This window comes from Phycodurus eques, chromosome 14 (assembly GCF_024500275.1).
Source record: "Phycodurus eques isolate BA_2022a chromosome 14, UOR_Pequ_1.1, whole genome shotgun sequence".
Lineage (NCBI taxonomy): Eukaryota > Metazoa > Chordata > Actinopteri > Syngnathiformes > Syngnathidae > Phycodurus > Phycodurus eques.
Genome location: NC_084538.1, coordinates 10,609,243 through 10,627,113, shown reverse-complemented (window position 1 = coordinate 10,627,113; position 17,871 = coordinate 10,609,243). Strand labels below are relative to the sequence as shown.

General features: G+C 41.7%; 2 long non-coding RNA genes across 2 annotated transcripts in view; one reads left to right on the top strand and one right to left on the bottom strand.

Annotated features, from left to right (window-relative positions):
* LOC133413251 (uncharacterized) overlaps nt 1–17,871 on the bottom strand; it is a 114,091-nt gene that overhangs the window by 19,263 nt on the left and 76,957 nt on the right. The window lies entirely within an intron of this gene.
* Nucleotides 1,550–16,543, top strand: LOC133413082 (uncharacterized). The gene is made up of 3 exons (XR_009769826.1): nt 1,550–2,127; nt 15,603–15,715; nt 16,442–16,543. It is a non-coding gene; the product is annotated as an uncharacterized LOC133413082 (long non-coding RNA).

Here is a 17,871-nt window from a genome sequence, read left to right as displayed (position 1 = left end):
ACAGAACTCATTTGGGATCACCATGGCATCATCATACCACAACAATAGAGTGGACAGTGTAGAATTAAAATATAAACGTCACGATTTGATACACTGTATCAGATTATATTGTAGTTTCAAGGTCATTCTCGACATAGTCTCTCTTCCCAGACAAACCGGAACCAAACAACAGGCCCACAGTCTTCATGTTTTATTTTTTTCTTGGTGGATCAGCAGGCTCAGACTTCTGGCAGACAAGGACCTCTTATGTTTATGAGAAGGACACATGGTGTAGCACTGTATAATTGCCATGCTGGATTAATTGTTGATTTCAGGGGCCGGGCAGATGTAGCAAAATATTGGTAAAGCCGCAGACACTATTTTTGCTCAGAACTAAAGGACAGGAAGTAAAAATGAACAGAAAAAAATACAATTGTAGTGATTAACCTCAAAAATAGAAATGTATAGGTTTTTAAGTACCATATTTTCACGACCATAAAGTGCACTTAAAAGTCTTAAGTTTTCTCCAAAATGGACGGGGTGCCTTATAATGCTGCGCGCCTTATGTTTGCACCGAGTTCCAAAATCTATAAATGTTGTGTGATGAGCGCTCCGCTTGACTGACTGGGAGCATTTCCTGTCGACACGCTGCTTATACAGAGGAAAAGCGGACATGGCTGAGGACAGCATGCGGACGTAAAGGGGGAAGGGTGCGCGTGAAGGAGGACGCTAAAGGCACGCCCCCAGTAGGTATATAGCACCGGTCAAGCCAGCCTCCACTCGTAAAGGAGCAAATAAGCCAGCCTCCCCTAATTTTGTTCATACTAGGCATTACGGTAATAAGTCGCCAACTTGTGGCGAAAGCCACCTTCAAAATAAAAGCTTCCCAAAAATACGGACATCAATGCTCTTCGGTTAAGGAATGCAACCAGCAAGGTTAATTTGAATCTTGAGATGCATGAAAAAATGTAGTTTATTAGTTTTTTAAATTAGTTTTTTAGACTTTTATTTTGAAATAAAATAACAGATCTTCATCAAACCTCTTTTAGTGGAGTCCTTGGTGGGCTGTCACACAGATGGACTTGTCTTGCGATACCAATGGGATTATGTTGGGGTGGCTTTGGCTCAGTAGGTAGAATAGATTTGAATCCCTGCTACGACTGTCCGCATGTTAAAGTGTCCTTGGGCAAGACACTGAACCCTAATTTGCTCTCAGTGGGCCTGGCAGCGCCTCGCATGGCAGCAGTCGACCATTGGTTTATGAATGCGTGTGTGAATGTGAGGCTTTTGGCACTGTGATGATGTAGATAAAGTGCTTTATAAGTGCAGTCCATTTACTATTTATTTTCCTAAGATATCAAATAAACTACATTTTTTATTGTATCTCAAAATTCTAATTAACTTTGCTGGTTGCATTCCTTAACCGAAGAGCACTGACATCCGTATTATTGGGAAGCTTTTATTTTGAATGTGGCTTTCGCCGCGACTTGGCGACCTATTTCCGTAATGCCTAGTATGAACAAAATTAGGGGCGGCTGGTTTGACTGCTACTTTACGAGTGGAGGCTGGCTTGACCGCAGTCAAAAAGAGACACGCTTACGAAGCACAGATGGGAATCGAGCAGCCGCGAGAGAATTCAAGATCAACGAATCCATGGTTCGAAAGTGGAGGAAGCAGGAAAACGAGCTTCGCCAAGTCAAGAAGACGAAACGGAGTTTCCGCGGAAAAAGAAGAAAAACAAAATGCGGAAACAAGGCAAAGTGGCCCGAGTTGGAAGACCAACTCGAGCAATGGATTAATGAACTCCAACCGCTGGACATCGGTGTAAACAGGGCGTTCACAGTGAAGTTGCGAGCGGCGTGGGAGCGATGGATGACAGATGGCGAACACAGCTTTACTAAGACGAGGAGGCAGCGCCGGGCGAGTTACGCCACAATATGTGAATGGATTGCGGATGCTTGGGCTAACGTCTGTTTGCACTGTTGTTCGAGCTTTTGTAAAAGCCGGCATCATTTCTGAGGAGCCGCACGGCAACGAGACTGACTCGAACCTAGCGTGTTTGATTGAGAACTTGCCCAGCTGTTCATTTCGGATACCGAACATGAGGACTTTGATGGATTTGTGGATGAGGATTGATCAAAATAAAATGTGAGTACATTGTTAAATACTTAAATAAAGTACAACCAAACTCAGTTTTGCTCACGCTGCCTTTTTAAAAACATTGTTTTAGCGTGCATGCATGCTACCGTATGTTTTAAGATAGCGTATGTTTTACCCTGCCTGCGCCCAATAATACGGTGCGCCTTATGTATGTGTTAAATACAGAAATAGACCCCGTAACTGAGACTGCGCCTTTTAATACCCCTTTAAAGCTCTATGGTCGTGAAAATACGGTATGTCTGCTCTCAGGAAGAGATACAGCTCTATGGCCTCAGCTCAGCTGCTGTGGTGGGTGAGTGTAAGAAATTTTCTGTCATTATAAGGCAGCACAAGTTGAATACAGTCTCATCACAAGGATATGGTCCTCTCTGTTGGCATTCTTGTTTAGAGGCCTCCACTGCCTCATGAGAGACCTGTTTTAGTTTATCTTGACCACCAAAGAGATGAGGGATGGTGTACAACAAAATTGGACGTCCACTTGGAGCTACAGCCTTTTTGCTGTTGCAGATAATGTGGGTATTCCACAAATGAGCAACTTGCTGCAGCTCTTCCTGCGGAAGAAAAATACATTACCTGTGAGAACAACAAATAATAAATGCTTTCTATTTTGAGTCAATATGACAAATTTTCTGTCCCCAAATCTGCGCAAATTCTGGCAGGTATCTTCTTCTCAACTTCGGAGATGAAATAACCAGCGATGATCTTGGGGTTGCTGTTTGTTGAATAGACATGGAGCCAAACAATGAACCTTGAAAAGCCATCAATCACTCCTTTGCTGTAAAGACCAAAAGGCTTCAGTTTGTCGTACGAGTCAACATGCCACATAAAATTACGCCCAGGGTTAACGTACGTACATCGGGTCAAGCGGTTTCTCCACCTTTGCGCAACATCATGGGAGTCTAACGGTACTCTGGGTCACAACATACGCAGCTTGGATGCAGTGGAGATGGTGTAGTTTGTAGCCATGGAGCCTTCCGTGCCTCTCCAGCTGATCCATTAGAAATTACGCTACCTCCAGGGGGTCGGACTGATTCCTCCTCCTGTACAGTCCCATGCACTTTAAATTACGTCTGAGAGTATGCATACTTATTACAAGGCCGTCCACTGAGCTCAATAACTGTAAAATCTCACCATGTCTCAACCCAAGCATGAAATAGAACTTAATCAAATCGTTTAAATGAGCCGAGATATCCATTCTGCAGACACACACCGTTTCGAAGCAATAACTTCCGGTTCAGGTCGCTGGCGAAGCCAATTTGGCGAAGCCCTATGAACATGTGTATCTTCTTTTTCAGTCTTAAATCTTTTTAAACACTCAAACAGCGTATTTATATAACTTTGATATATAAGATGCTAAAAGGACTCCGCCAGAGACCCAAACCGTAAGAAATTGCTTTTTGTGTGTGTGTGTGTGCGGGGGCGAGGGGGGTTCACATTTATTATGTTTTAACGTGATTACTTTCTACGTTATAACGTGATTCGTGTTATAATATGAAACTTTTCACGTTATAACATGAAATTATTGATGTTATAAAGTGTAATTTATCACATTATATAACATGAACCATATCACGTTATAACACGAAACCTATCACGTTATAACGTGAACCTATTTTTATTTTGGTGTGGCAGCAATACACTTCCGTACAGATGCGAGCATGTGCAAGAAACTTCCTCGCAAATGGTGGCACTCGTGGTGCAGTGACGGTGGCTGAGTGTGCAGAAGCTGCCGATGAGGCGGCGGGCTTCATAGGCGTTTTGGTCTTCTGCACAGCAACTTCGACTGTCAGTCAAAATATGTCTTTATGTGAAAAGTGAGAAAAACACAATTTGAGAAAGGCATCAAGGTGACATCAGAAGGCGCATCCAATAGGAGAGGGGCTGGTGGAGTGATTTCAGAGTGCTAACAGCAATAGACCAACCAGCGGGAAAAGCCTCAATGTTGCTTCCTAGTAGGCTGTTACACAAGCACTTCCAAATATGGGCAAGCTTGCACCAGGGCGCTGTCGTCCTTGTGTGCTGGCCCACGTGAACAACAAGAAAACCAAGTGTGAAAAGGCCTTGAGACTACACCTCATTTCACTTTGCAATGGAGATGAGGACAGGACGCACTTAAAAGCAAAGCCGCCCCGTTACGTAGTTTCAATGAACCAACTGTCAACAGCCGAGCCGAGATTTGAACCACAACTTTAGAACTGTGAGGAAGATAACTGACAATAAAGGTTAGTATCATACTAGTGAACCAAGTCAAGCTGTAGTCGCCATTAATCCATGCTGATTTCAACGAAAAATATAAATGATGAGTTTGTGGAAACGTTATCTTACCTTGATACACAAGCTGGGAGAAGCTTATATGCCTCATAAAAAAAAAACAGTTAGAGAGAGCCATTAGTTCACAGACACGAAAGTTATGAGTAAAACCTAGATCTATGCTTCTGCTAAATACGCCGAATAGCAGTCATTTGTGCTGTGTTCTGATGAAATATGTTCCTGTAAAACGGTTTCTTATTGCTCCCGGGGGGGGGAGTGCAAACATACAATGTTTGTATGAAGGTGCTGGTTGTTTACTACGAGTTTCCTCCTCTCCACTTTCGAGCTGCACCTGCTGAAGCCTCCTCCTCTATGGCCTGTATACATTCTGTGGCTCAACATGACGGTGAGGGGGAGAAATATATAAATAAATACAAACACTGGCTCCGGAGCATGTTTTCTCCCTCCCCCTCGCCTCCCTCCTGGCCCCTACACAGAGAAGTAATGAGGGGCTACCTGTAATTACAAGCAGCTGCTGTCTTCCCTGACGAACGCTAATTGCCAATAATGATTTTGGAGAGCTGTAAAAATTCACCGGCTGACGCTCGTCTCCCTTTCGCTCGTCTCCATACTTGAGCTTTGTAGAAATGGAGGAAGCAGGAGGGAGGGGAGACACGGAAAAGAGATGGGTTTTTTTTCTTTCCTCCCGCCTGGCTGTGTCGCAGTCAGGAGTGCAGTTTGCTAATTTCTGCTGCTGACATATCAGAAGCCTTCGCTGGCCTTTTTGGCAGTCCCTCCCATTCCGCCGCTCTGACGCCTGTTTGTTGTCTTCTTCACGGGCTGATAGCAGCTTTATTAGCGCCATAATGTGCAGGTGGAGGTTTAAAGGTCCCATGCGAAGCGCAGCACAGGAAGGAAGTGGAGGGGAGCGGAGCAAAGAAGACTTGGGTGCATGGCGGAGGTGACTAATAAGCCACATGCATAATTAAAAGACAACGAGGCCGCTAATTAATGAATGCTTATGTTTGGCAGTGCGTTGTAATGGAAGCGGCATCAGCGTGCAAGACTTAGTCTGACACAAATTGAATTAGGTCCCAAATAAGAGAGAGGAGGAGCGGGAGGAGACTCATGCAACTTACATTATGCGAGCTGTCACACTCTCTTTTTGCCACATGGAATACTTTTCAAGGTACAGAGTCGGACCAGTGGTGAGCGTCAGGGCCAGCAAGAACTCCTCTGCTGGCCTAAATACTTGCGGAAGCACTGACCTACATTTAAAACCTAAATTAAATTAAAATTAAATACTTTTTTCAATTAAATTGTATTGAATTATTCCCAACACTACAGTGTCTCTTCATTTTGTTGAATCTTTCTTGGTCGCACTTTTTCCAGTGCGTTTATGTGAATGTACTGTTCGTGTCTAATCAGATTTTAACCTCTGTGTGCTGCTATGTCAACCTAATCGGTCTGCTAGGTTCTGCAACTACTTTTCATGAGTGGGTGACTTGTCGGCCACTAGTTTTTCAGCGTTTCGAAATCTGAATCGCAGGTGAACAGTGTTGCAACAGCACATATGCAACAGCCACATGTATCACATGATCTTTTACAACAATAAATGTGTATATGGTGCCTCAAAATGATATTTTCCGACATGAAGACCTTTGGTTTTTCCATTGAAGCGAGTTAGTATGTGTGCGAGGGTCAATCACCAGGTGTGCGACTGTAATTTGTTTGCAATTGTCCAGTTCAATTGCCTTCAGCTGCATCGCTGTTATAGGCCTTAAACTACAGTGAAGTATAGTTCAATGACAAATCCTATGAAATTGATAATGAGAGACGGTCCCTCTGTCACTGCATTACTTTGAAACAGAAACCAAGGAAAAGCTCTCCTGTTCCTCGTATTACATCATTATCTCCTCTGGTGTTGACATCATGTCTTGCGCATAACTGCAATAACACAGTGAACAAACACATTGATAGACTTGCAAAGTTGCATAAAGTCCATACATAAAAGTTTTCCCAAGCATTCTGTAGCAGACGAACCCACCAGTCAGTGTTATCAAAAACATAAAACTGTAAGGAAGTTCAAACAAATTAAAAATCAGAATTTAGCCAATTTAGGCCAACTCACTTTTGAATTGGGGCAGATTTAATGTCTTGGCATAACTGTAATGGCGCAAACTAAATGAACAGCTGGTTAACTTTATTTTAAGGTTATTGCGTGTCTACACCTGCCCGTGACTCTTTCTCAGAGTTTTGGATACAGATCAAGATATAATTTTTTTGTTTTGACTGTTGACAAAAGCGCGCTACAAACACCTTCAGCAAAAACACACGTGTACTGTGTGGGCAGTCAAGCCATGGCCATCAGTCAGTTTGCATTGTTAGTTTCGACTTATAGAAGCATTATTCGTAGAGTGCGAATTCAAGAATTTAAGACTAACAGTTCTATAATGATACAGTGTATGATATCCTCATTATTTTGTACAAAATAACTCAAAAGCTAGCCACCATCTTCTCGTAGTGCATACTGCATTTTACAACATACTCTATGTTGCAAGAAGACTTCCCTCGAAAAGTATCGTATCAGATTAAAAAAATAACCTTTTTTTTACCAATCGACTGCTCTCAGGTTGTCATGTTGGCTACACCTTTAACTGGTATGAATGTAGTCTTCACAGGCAAAACCCAAATCTGAAACTGACCGTTAATATTTAGCACTATTAATTGTTTGAATAAGCCTGTCAGTCACTTTTGAAATATCAAATGAAATATGGCTGCATTCAAATAGAAGGTATGATCTTCTAAATTGTGTATCAGAGACAGTTGTAAATACTGTACCTTAAAAAAAAGACAAATCTCATAATAATAATAATAATAATAATAAGAAGAAGAAAAATAAAAAAAAAAGAACAATAACAAGAAGAAACAATGTAAACATTTTTTTTTATAGTAGACTAGGGGAGTAAAAAAACAAATCTGTTATAAGTAGGGCTGGGCATCGAGAATCAAGAACCGATTGGAACCGGGACTAACTCCTAGAATCGTTCAAATTTCAAAATTTGGGTTCCCAGTTTCGAAGTTTTACAGTCCACTGACCACGAACAAGAAAGTGGCGAAAGCCAATGAAGACGAACACGTACGAAGACGTGCTTGTGCCCAACGGCAAGTGTTTCTTAACTTTGTTAAAATAAATGACCAGTCGCCTCAGTGCAACGATTGGAATAAGATTATATTGTGCAAAGGAGGCTTTCGCGATGTGTAGCGGTCTGATGCGCTCCCTCCCACTCTGAGCCTCAGCCTACACCGCGCGGAACAGTTAAGTCAATTGAGTGAGTGTGAAACAATCCAATATGTCTATGCCAACAATGAGGCAGCTAATAAGTTAAATGGTGAGTTGCACTCTTACACTGATGGTTCTTGACGTTTATTTTAGTTTTCAATCCAACATATGAGCTGATGACAGGCACAAAATTTAAATATAAATTATTTTACCATACTGGAAAGAAAGTAGAAACAGTCGCATTACAAGCTTAACATTGAGCTAAAACTTCACAAAAGGTCAAACTAGCAACTTTACATCACAATGAATTGGGACAAAATTCACATAAACATCTCACAGTATCACAAACACTAACCTTGTGTGTCATCGGTCTGTCGGGATCGGAAGCAACATTTTACAGAGCATTTGATTCCATTCATTACTCTTTTTATTGCGTCTCATTTTACTTTTGGTTTCATCGGTGTCGTGTGAAGTCGTCTTTCGTGCCAAAATGCCGAGTTACGGTGCGTATTCTTCAAAATAAAATGCTACATGCTTAAAACAGGAAGTCAAGTTCAAACAAACTATTGACACTGGTTATAAAGAACCCTGAGTCAAATGTTCATTTTAGTCTTTGCTCCCGGCGGCTAAGAAAATGGATGTTCATAATTTGGAGACCACTTATTTAAACAATACAAACTTTTTTGAACAAGAAGAATCGGAATCGAGAATCATTTGGAACCGGAATTGAAATGAGGAACTGGAATCGGAACTGGACTTGCTCAAATTCAAACGATGCCCAACCGTAGTTATAGGTCAGCTCTTGTCCCATTTTCATGTTGATTTTAAAACCGAATGTTGTCACGCTGCAAGAGTACAATTCAGTTGGAGGGGAATGTTTATCGTATTTTTTACTAAATGTGTGTGAAATTAAGCTATTTAAAAAAAAAAAAATTTAAAATTAATATCAGTTGGTCCTGGATTATGTATAAAATAAAATTAATGATTAATATAGTATATTTTGAAAAAAGTACCAAGAAAATGACTTTTTCAATGAAATTTAAAAAAATACAAATACCAAGCTTAACAACCTTGAAGAGAATGCCAAACAGCCAGGTAACCTTAGCCCATGATTTTTCCATTTTTATTCTGAAGAATTTATAAAATTGCAAATACCCAGTGGCCAGCCTTGAACTTGTTACCTTGGCTGGTACAACTGCAAATTGTATTTTTTTATTTTGTTTTTTAAATATTCTGGTTTTGTCACACAAGCTCCGTTCATGGTCAAAATACTTACTTTAGTCTCCATCCTCTTTAACCACACTCCTTCAGTTAACATTAAATTGCAACAAATATATTACTTGTATTCTTAGATTTGAAAAGCTTTTGATGTACTCCTTTGATCTGGTCCAAATTTAGAAGAAGAATGTGATCAAAAGAAATCATAACAACCTGTTTTTGGGCTTAGATCCACAGTAAAATCCATGTGAATTTCAAATTTTATTTTTTCGGTGAATATATAACTGAAAAAGGTTTGTGAAGGAACTTAATGAACAGTAGTCTATGACAGATTTTTATTTTACTCTGTGCTGATTTTTATGGACGACAGACCTTTGAACACCCTGAACTGTGGGAACAGTCTGCAGTAAAAGACGTTTAAACACCACCTTATCTCCACCAGCTTGAATAGTTTACACTTTTATTGTTATGTGTTCATCACTCTCTAATTGTTGTATTACTCTAAGCTTTGTCTCTGTGGGAAAACTGTCAGGGCATTGACTTTAACTGAAGCAGAGTTTTTTATGTCGAAAAGAATATTACTCCGAGCTTCGGGAGGCAGTAAAATGATATGATGTGATGTTTTCATTGTCTTATTTGTTTTTATGTCGTCCTACTCTTTTTCTTTAAAAGGAAATCAGACCTGGAAAGGCTGCTTGAAATGATCTCATTGTTTGGAGAGACTGGCCCAATTCTCTCCTTTGAATCCAGTGATGTCATGACAGCTCCCAGTACGATACCGTAGTGAAAGGCGCTATCAAGTGACCTTTTAGTATTCTCCATTTTCATGCTATCACACATAGTCTCAACAAATTACAGCGACCCTCTGTTCTGCATCGACAAAAATACACAGTAGATGTGAAGATTAAATGCAGCGATCATGAAATTAGCAGAATGAAATTGCGGACGAATGGAAATGCATACAAAAATGACTAAATTTACCATTCAAAGCAAATTCCCTGTGGACATTTATCTCTATAGACTGCTGCTCTTAACAGGCTCGACCAGTTTAGGCGTATTCCTCCCAGCCAGATACTCTGGATTTGAATATGGTGCCTGATATTTGGTATGTAATAAGGGGCCTGGAGCCTTTCCCGCTCAGTGAGCAGCAAGGGCCTGTCTTCCCGATAATACCATGCATGGATAACCGAGTGAGACGCCATCAGATACTGAAACCGGCGGGCTTAAGGGAAATGAAATTTATTTGGAGGCAGCGGGCGAGGGCGGCGAGGATAATTGAAACTGGGAGCGTTCAGTTGGGGAGAGGAATTGAGATGTTGTCACTGCGTCCTCCTTATCGTCATCGGGCCCACTTTGCAAAAGCAATTAAAGAGTCAAAAAGAATATCTGCGCTTGTGCGGGGCGCAAAAGAGCAGAACGCAAGTCAACTAAGGTGCACCCTGCCTGTGTGACACCCGCACTACCCACACACACACACACGCGTTCGAAAGTGCAGGTCCATCAGTTGATCATTAGGTCTCCTCTGGCACACTTGTAAAATGTTTTAAAAAGAAACCCATGCTCGTTTCTGTGACAGATATTTGCATTGCAAAGCCCACAATGTGAGATCACCTTAAAAAATAACAGTTGGCTGATTGAAGACACTGTATGTGCGGTTTTACATACAATGACAGCATACTGTATGCCAAATCACTCTCACTGTGGGAACATATGAGAGTCTGTTGGTGCAGTTTGTGGGTTTTTGTTTTGTTTTTTTAACTTAATTACTTAATGAAAGAACATCTAATTCAGATGTTCTTTTATCAAAAATGAATATGTAAAAAAGCAAAGATAAGGTAACGGCCGTCTGGGTAGAAAGTGCCTCAATATGTTCGAGATCATGTTCCAGATTGGCTAAATACATGATCAAAAAGGCAAATGAAGTACTAGCAGGAAATACTCTGCTCTTGTTGGCACACGGCAACAAAGAGGAGCCATGGTTATACAAGCTCACTTTTTCACAATAAATCTTGTCTTTTCCCCAAATTGAATTTTGAATGGGACAACTACCATTGATGCTATAGGCAAGAACAATCAAATTACTGACAATGTGAAGGTGAAAAAAAGGGTCTCAATGCAGATGGGGATGTGTGAGGCTTGAAGAGTGACGCACCTTCACTGACAATAGACACTTTGCACAGTGATGGTGATCTCCATTTTCTCCAGCTATTGGTGGACACCAATTCAATATGTCAACAAACTAAAGCTGAAAATTAAAGTGAGATGTGAATTCCTGTTTCGATGTTTGATTGAGCAGAATAATAACCTGTTTGCTTATCGCCTCAATAAAAAGGTACATTGCGAAAAGGAGTGTATTGTACTGCACAGCGCAAAGATGTAAAATGGGTGTCATTCATTTTTATTGCGGGCCACAGTGTAGTTACGGTTTCTCTCTGAAGGCCATTATGACTATGAAACCATTTAAATGTTTCATCCCTTCCTCATATTATTACATAGACACAGCAAATTGATGGATATCTAGTTTTGAAATCACAATTCAAGGATAATAGTTTGGTCAGCTATTGTTCAAGTTACTGTAAAAGAGGGGTTTGTTAAAAATGCTTGAAATTTTGGTGCAGATTTTAACAAGAATCATGGAAGTTGCACCTGATTTGCTTTTGCGGGCCACATAAAATGACGTGGTGGGCCGGATTTGGCCCCTGGGCCTTGAGTTTGACACCTGTGATCTTAAAAGCAAGAGGACGATCGAGATGAGGGCAGTAACGCTAGTGTAAAAAAGACAAAACTGGAATGAGCAGCGACAGACAGAACGAGGACGAGCTTAGGTGGGGGTGGGGGGGGGGCGTGGGGGGGGGCGTGGGGGGGGGGGTATTTCAGTGAGGGGACCCATAATAATGAACAGGTGGTGGAGGAAGAAGAGAAGGTTAAGCCTGTTTCTGTTGGTGTCATTGGAACCCGCCCCGTGCTGTGCGGACAGATGTGTGGACGGACCACTATCTCCTCTACCCCTTCCTCACATACTTGGTCCTGCCAAAGCCCACTAGCCTGTGCTGGAATCCTCACTTGTTTATCTGCCTTTGTTCTTTTGGTTATTTTTGGACCCGAAACATTGTCTCTGTCCAGGCAGAATATTGCATTTCACAACCAGAAGGGCACTCAGGAGAGCGACAACCTCCACCAAGGCCATGCAATAATGACAGATAGCGGTGGGGTCACGTAATTTGGAAGGGGTTGATCGTTGATCTCAGGATACCTTGACGTCACATTATGAGTGTGTGTTTATCTCCGTATTCTGATGACGCAGAAATGTGCTTCTCTATTCAAAACAGCGTATGGTATGCTAAACTCAAGAGGGGACCTAATATTTATACAAATCTGCCAAAAAATATCGACAACGTGATATACATGATCTTTATTTATGTATGTTACGTGACTGTGACATTTTGCTGGCCAAGTGCAATAAGATTATTATTTTTTAATATCAGCATTCTGGATTTTATTGCTCTTCCAATTTGAAGCGATCTGACTAGTGGTAGCTGGGATTTACATATTTTTACATCTTTTAGTGAACAGCCTCTAAGCATTTTATTTTAACAACTACACACACCATCCTGAACAGCCGTTTGCGCTTTTCAAATCCCAGATCTGACAGCATGGTGCACTCGAGCCTAGCACATCTGCCTCACAGTTGAGAGGCTCTGAGTTGGAATCCTAGCTCCAGACTTTGTGTGTGGAGTTCCCATGTTCTCCCTGTGATTGCGTGGCTTTTCTCCGGGTACTCCAGATTCACCCCAAATTCCAAAAACATGCTAACATTTTAGGTTAATTAAAGAGCTAAAATGTCCATAGGTGTAAATGTGACTGTGAATGGCTATTAATATGCGCCTTGCGATTGCTTGGCGACGAGTCCGGAGTTTACCTTGTCTCCCGCCTGCAAGCCAGCTGGGAAAGGCTCCAGCTCACCCACGATGAGGACAAGCGCTACAGAAAATGGATGGATGGAAATTCCAGATCCACAATAAAATAAGTCCTTTCTTGACTAATGCCACACACCTCTGAGGTTTGGTGATAATCGGTTGAGTACTTTTCGCATAATCCTGCTCACAATGCAACGGTTCCAGAGGTAAATATGTAAAATTTAGAAGAATGTTGCAATGTTTGTTTAATTATTTGTTTGTATTTGTCTGTTTTGTATCATATTTTGTTCATATTTTTAAAGAAATCGACTTTTTCTGTGTATAAATCTAGGTGGATACAGGCTCTCCACACAGGTATTATTCTAACCTAATGAAAGTGTTCTTACACCTTACTGCAGTTGCTCGGGGCCTGTTTGACAGGGAGCAAGGAACAGGATGTTGTCGTTAGGCACTTCCACTGACAGTGTGTTGTCGGCAAGCGAGTCGTTTGACTGATGGCTGTATGAGACAGGTGTTTCCTTGTTTGCCTCTCTGACTGGTTTTACGCACATACGTACAAAGCTGCGTTTCATGATCTTATCAATGAGGGTGACCAGTCAGTACGTGAGGATGGAATATGATCGATGTCATCAGTGTCGTTTCAGTGTGAAAGCGCTTCTCAGGCGAGAAGAGCAGGATAGAAAATCACCTGTGATGACACAACAGAATTTGTATTTTTTCAATGCACCTGTTGTCGCAACCCCACCCCGTCTCTCTCTCTCTCTCACACACACAAGCGCACACATATACACACAAAAGCAGATAAAATCAGTCGATAGCATGGCCGGCTTCATCAGATGGGCCCACTCCTGCTCCGTTCATTAACGTCCAATCGAAGACGAGCTGGCCCGCAGCCTGCCGTTAGTCGCACTTGGATAAACAGCACAAAGCAAACACGTGGAGAAAGACACAGATGCCGACGAGAAACAAAAGGTAGCAAAAATGAATTTCGAGAGTAAGGAAACGCAGCTGGCGAGACAAAGAGCAAGATAGGACTTCCAAAGAGAGGCGATGGCAAGCGTAGCCGAAGCCTTGGTTTCAGGGAGGTCAGCTGGGAATTTTGGATTGGCGTCGCCTGTATGACGCCTACGCGCTCGGCCCGCTCTCCCTGGGACGCCGGCGCCACCTGCTTCCATAGTGGATGGCAGCTTTGGAGCCCAGCAGGAGGGCTGGACGGACGGACTGACAGACAACATGTTTCAGCGAGTTTGTTTGGAAACCTGTGCCCGCCCAGCCAGAGAGAGGAAAACTTTGGAAGAGAGGGGTGAGACAAACAGATATCGAGAGGGAATTTTTTTTCTTCAAGATTTTACAGCGTCTTTGCGGTGTCTGACTAGTAAAAAGCAAAGCAAAAACAATGATCCGCTTTTTGGCTGATTTTGTTTTAATTTTATTTATTTTGTTTTAGATTTGGTTAGGCTCATTTCACAAGACTTGAGGAGAGCCGTAGCATGTTGCGATCTTTTCCCATTATTTTTCTAATCAGGCAAAACAGCACTATCTGTCCTGAAACAAGAGAATCTTGCCATACAAGCATGCCTGGAAAAGAAAATGTCTTCCTTGATGCCAATAAGAAATTGTTTTCCAAAACCTTTTAAAAAGTCATCACCACATGACTGTTCGTTTGTCAAACTGGGTACCACACACCTCACTATAAGGTAGATGAATCATGTGATTTATTTGCCTACCAGCGAAGAAAGGTAGGCTAATAATGACAATTAAAGAGTTGAATTAAATATAAGGATAGAGTATGTTAAAATGTATGGGATATTCTCGTACGTGTCGGTCAACTCAACGAGCACAAAGAGCTGAAAAATGCCCCACACTGGCACAAAGAGAAACACAACAAATGGAACCACACACAACCACAGTCACTATAACTAACAACATCTAACAGATGAGCCGCAGGCAAAATGCTGGCCACAGGCCATTTTATATATATTTTTTTCCCCAATTACTAAAATTAAATACAACAACTTGCAATGTACTATAATAATTTTCTGAGTTAGTTATACATTTTTTTTTGTTTTTCTTCTTAAACCAACCTGAACAAAGTTTGGATTAGGGTGATCCTAAACGCAGTCAGGATGAATCTTGATTTACCAGTACATCTTCTAACCCTGCATACACTTGCATTTTATTTATCCATCCATCCATACAGCGCTGGTCTTCGTCAGGGTTATGGTCACTAGGCAATCGCAGGGCACATTAAAACAAACAACAATTCACACTCATGTTCACACCGATTGTCAACTTAGAGTCTTCTATTAACCTAGCATGCATGTTTTTGGAATGCGGGAGGAAGCCTGGAGAAAAGGAGTACTAGGGGAACAGCCAAACTCCACAAAGGTTTGCCTGAGCCATGATAACAATCTGGTACCGCTCGACGGTGACACAGACATTCTAACCGCTAGTTTACCATGATGCCACATTTGATTTTTTTTTCTCTCTTTATAAATGGTAGTTATTGGGTTTTAATGGCAGTCAATGATGGATTCCAACCAAAATGTAATGAGAACATCCCTGAAAGCATACCATCAATCAATTCAAAAAATCTAGATCGATATACTCTTTCGAAATCTGTAGGATGCACTTCTTCAGTGCAGGTAGTACAAATAACATGATCATTGCTGCCAAACATCGACTTCAGGCATCAACTTCCTAGATAAGAGACTCACATGGTGTGTAATCCTTAGAATGCACCAGGGGTGTTTTTTTGTGTAGAACTTATTTGCGGACTGTGTATTTTACCTCAGGTGAGGGTATGGTGCCAGAAAAGAATTAGGGGAAGCTACCTGCGTAGGAGAGAAGAACACGAGGGCCACGGAAGAAGGAAGATCAAGGCTCCCTTCTAAGATGCTACAAAAAGGTAAAAGAATCTCAATAGCGTCTGGGCTCAAGAGACTCAGAGCAGGCAGAGCATACTTTTTCTTAAACTTAAGTATAAATAAAGACCAAGAAGCTAAGAACACTAAGTTATTGTTCTAGTTCCTTAAACAAATTTTTAGAAATGGATTTATTTTGTCCAGTAGGCTGCAAAGGTCACCAAACAGCAATACAGGTATGAACATAATTTCCATCCATTCATTTTCTGCACCGCTTATCCTCACTAGGGTCGCTGGCGTGCTGGAGCCTATCCCAGCTATAGCCTATCCCAGCGAACTGGTCGCCAGCCAATCACAGGACACATAGAAACAAACAATCATTCGCACTCACATTCACACCTACGGGCAATTTAGAGTCTTCAATCAACCTACCATGCATGTTTTTGGGATGTGGAAGAAAACCGGAATACCTGGAGAAAAAACACACAGGCACGGGGAGAACATGCAAATTCCACACAGGCGAGGCCGGTATTTGAACCCTGGTCCTCAGAACTGTGAGGTAGATGTCCTAACCAGTCGGCCACCGTGCCACCTGAACATAATTTATTAATATTAATTCAGAGACATCCCTCTTCGTACTCTCGTTGCGACATGCTTTTTGCTCCATTATTCTAAAACACTATCGAATTTTAATGCTATGCAAAAGGGAAAAACAGCTTAGTAAATTCTTCTATTTAAATTCAAATACCTACCCTGTCCTCATCCTTCAGGAAAATCAGAAAAAAGAAGAATACAAATAAATGGAAGATCTGACGGGGTAAGAGATCAACATCATGTGGACTACATCAAGTTATCCTCCAGTCAATCACAAGCCTACGCTGTTTCCTGCATTCTAAATCTCATTTGCTGCCTCTGCTTGCCGGTGAGACGCTAAAGTTGGAAAGTGGGAATAGCGAGCATTATTACTTTTATCCAGTGCAACTCGTGCAGTCAATAATGGCGCGATGTCGCGAGCATTATTGTTCCCAGCTGCTGCGATCGAGGAGATGCAACATTTCCTGTTGACTTAATGACAGTAATCACTTCCCGTACACCACATTCAGTAACTGTGCAGGGCCCCACCCAGGCTTGTGAGGGGCAGCGATAAGGCTTCTTCATCATCTTTATTGGATTCCTCATCCAAAGCAAATCAAGGCAAACACACACTGCATCATTTTGCCATATTTTCTCATCTATATTGACTGCGGCTGCTGGAAGTATTGGCTAATAATAAACTTGTCTGCTCGATGATGTGTTCCTGACCAACATATGTGCTGACCGCACTCCTAGGCCTACTGTGATCACCTCGACCCACTGTCTTGATCATTGTTGAGGAGTCAGTAGCGTATTGCCTCCCTCCATCATTCCTCCCATCCTGTTGTTATTCCCCTCCCTGTGTGACTGTCAAGCAGGTGAATGCCCTGAAGACAACACACCAACTGGGCGAGTGTATTGTCTGAAGGTGTTTCGGAATTGGCAGGAGCTTCACAGGTATGGGGCTGAAGAGAGAGGGGGAAAAAAACGAGGAAAAGATCTGAGGGAGACGGCCAGGTTGTGGTTACACACTGAACTGTTTGCAGGCTACTTTTACCGCAAGCTGTAGAGATACATTCCCTCCGGTTTGACTTTTTCTTTGTCACTACAAAAATGTCCATTATGGATACATTTATTTATGGCACTGTATAAATACACTGCTGAAATTAATCTGAAGCCACATTCCAGGTTAACGCCCAAAGGACAAATAATCACCCGTATTTAAATTATCTGCATGTCACCCGCACCAACTGGCACCAATCATGGCCAGGCTTGATGACATCATTTCCACTGTATGAGTAATATGTCACTTTGGAATGTTTAATAATGAAATGATTCAAGTCCAGCACGTGGAGCTCACTTTAGAGCAAGGGTTTCACTACTGGGGCCAACTGAATGAACAGCCCCAACACTGAGTCTGTGATGGCTAAATAATGGAATGCTGCAGTAAAATTGTTGTATTTCTGACAGGAGTCTGGACCTCAGAAATAACTGTTTTTGAAATCATCATCACGATATCAAGAGTTGTGTGCTGATCATTTTGTTGGGATTCTTACAAAAGCAATGTTAGCTCTGTACCTGACTATTTAAGGTACAAAATGTGTTAAATTTGAGTAGAATACACTTG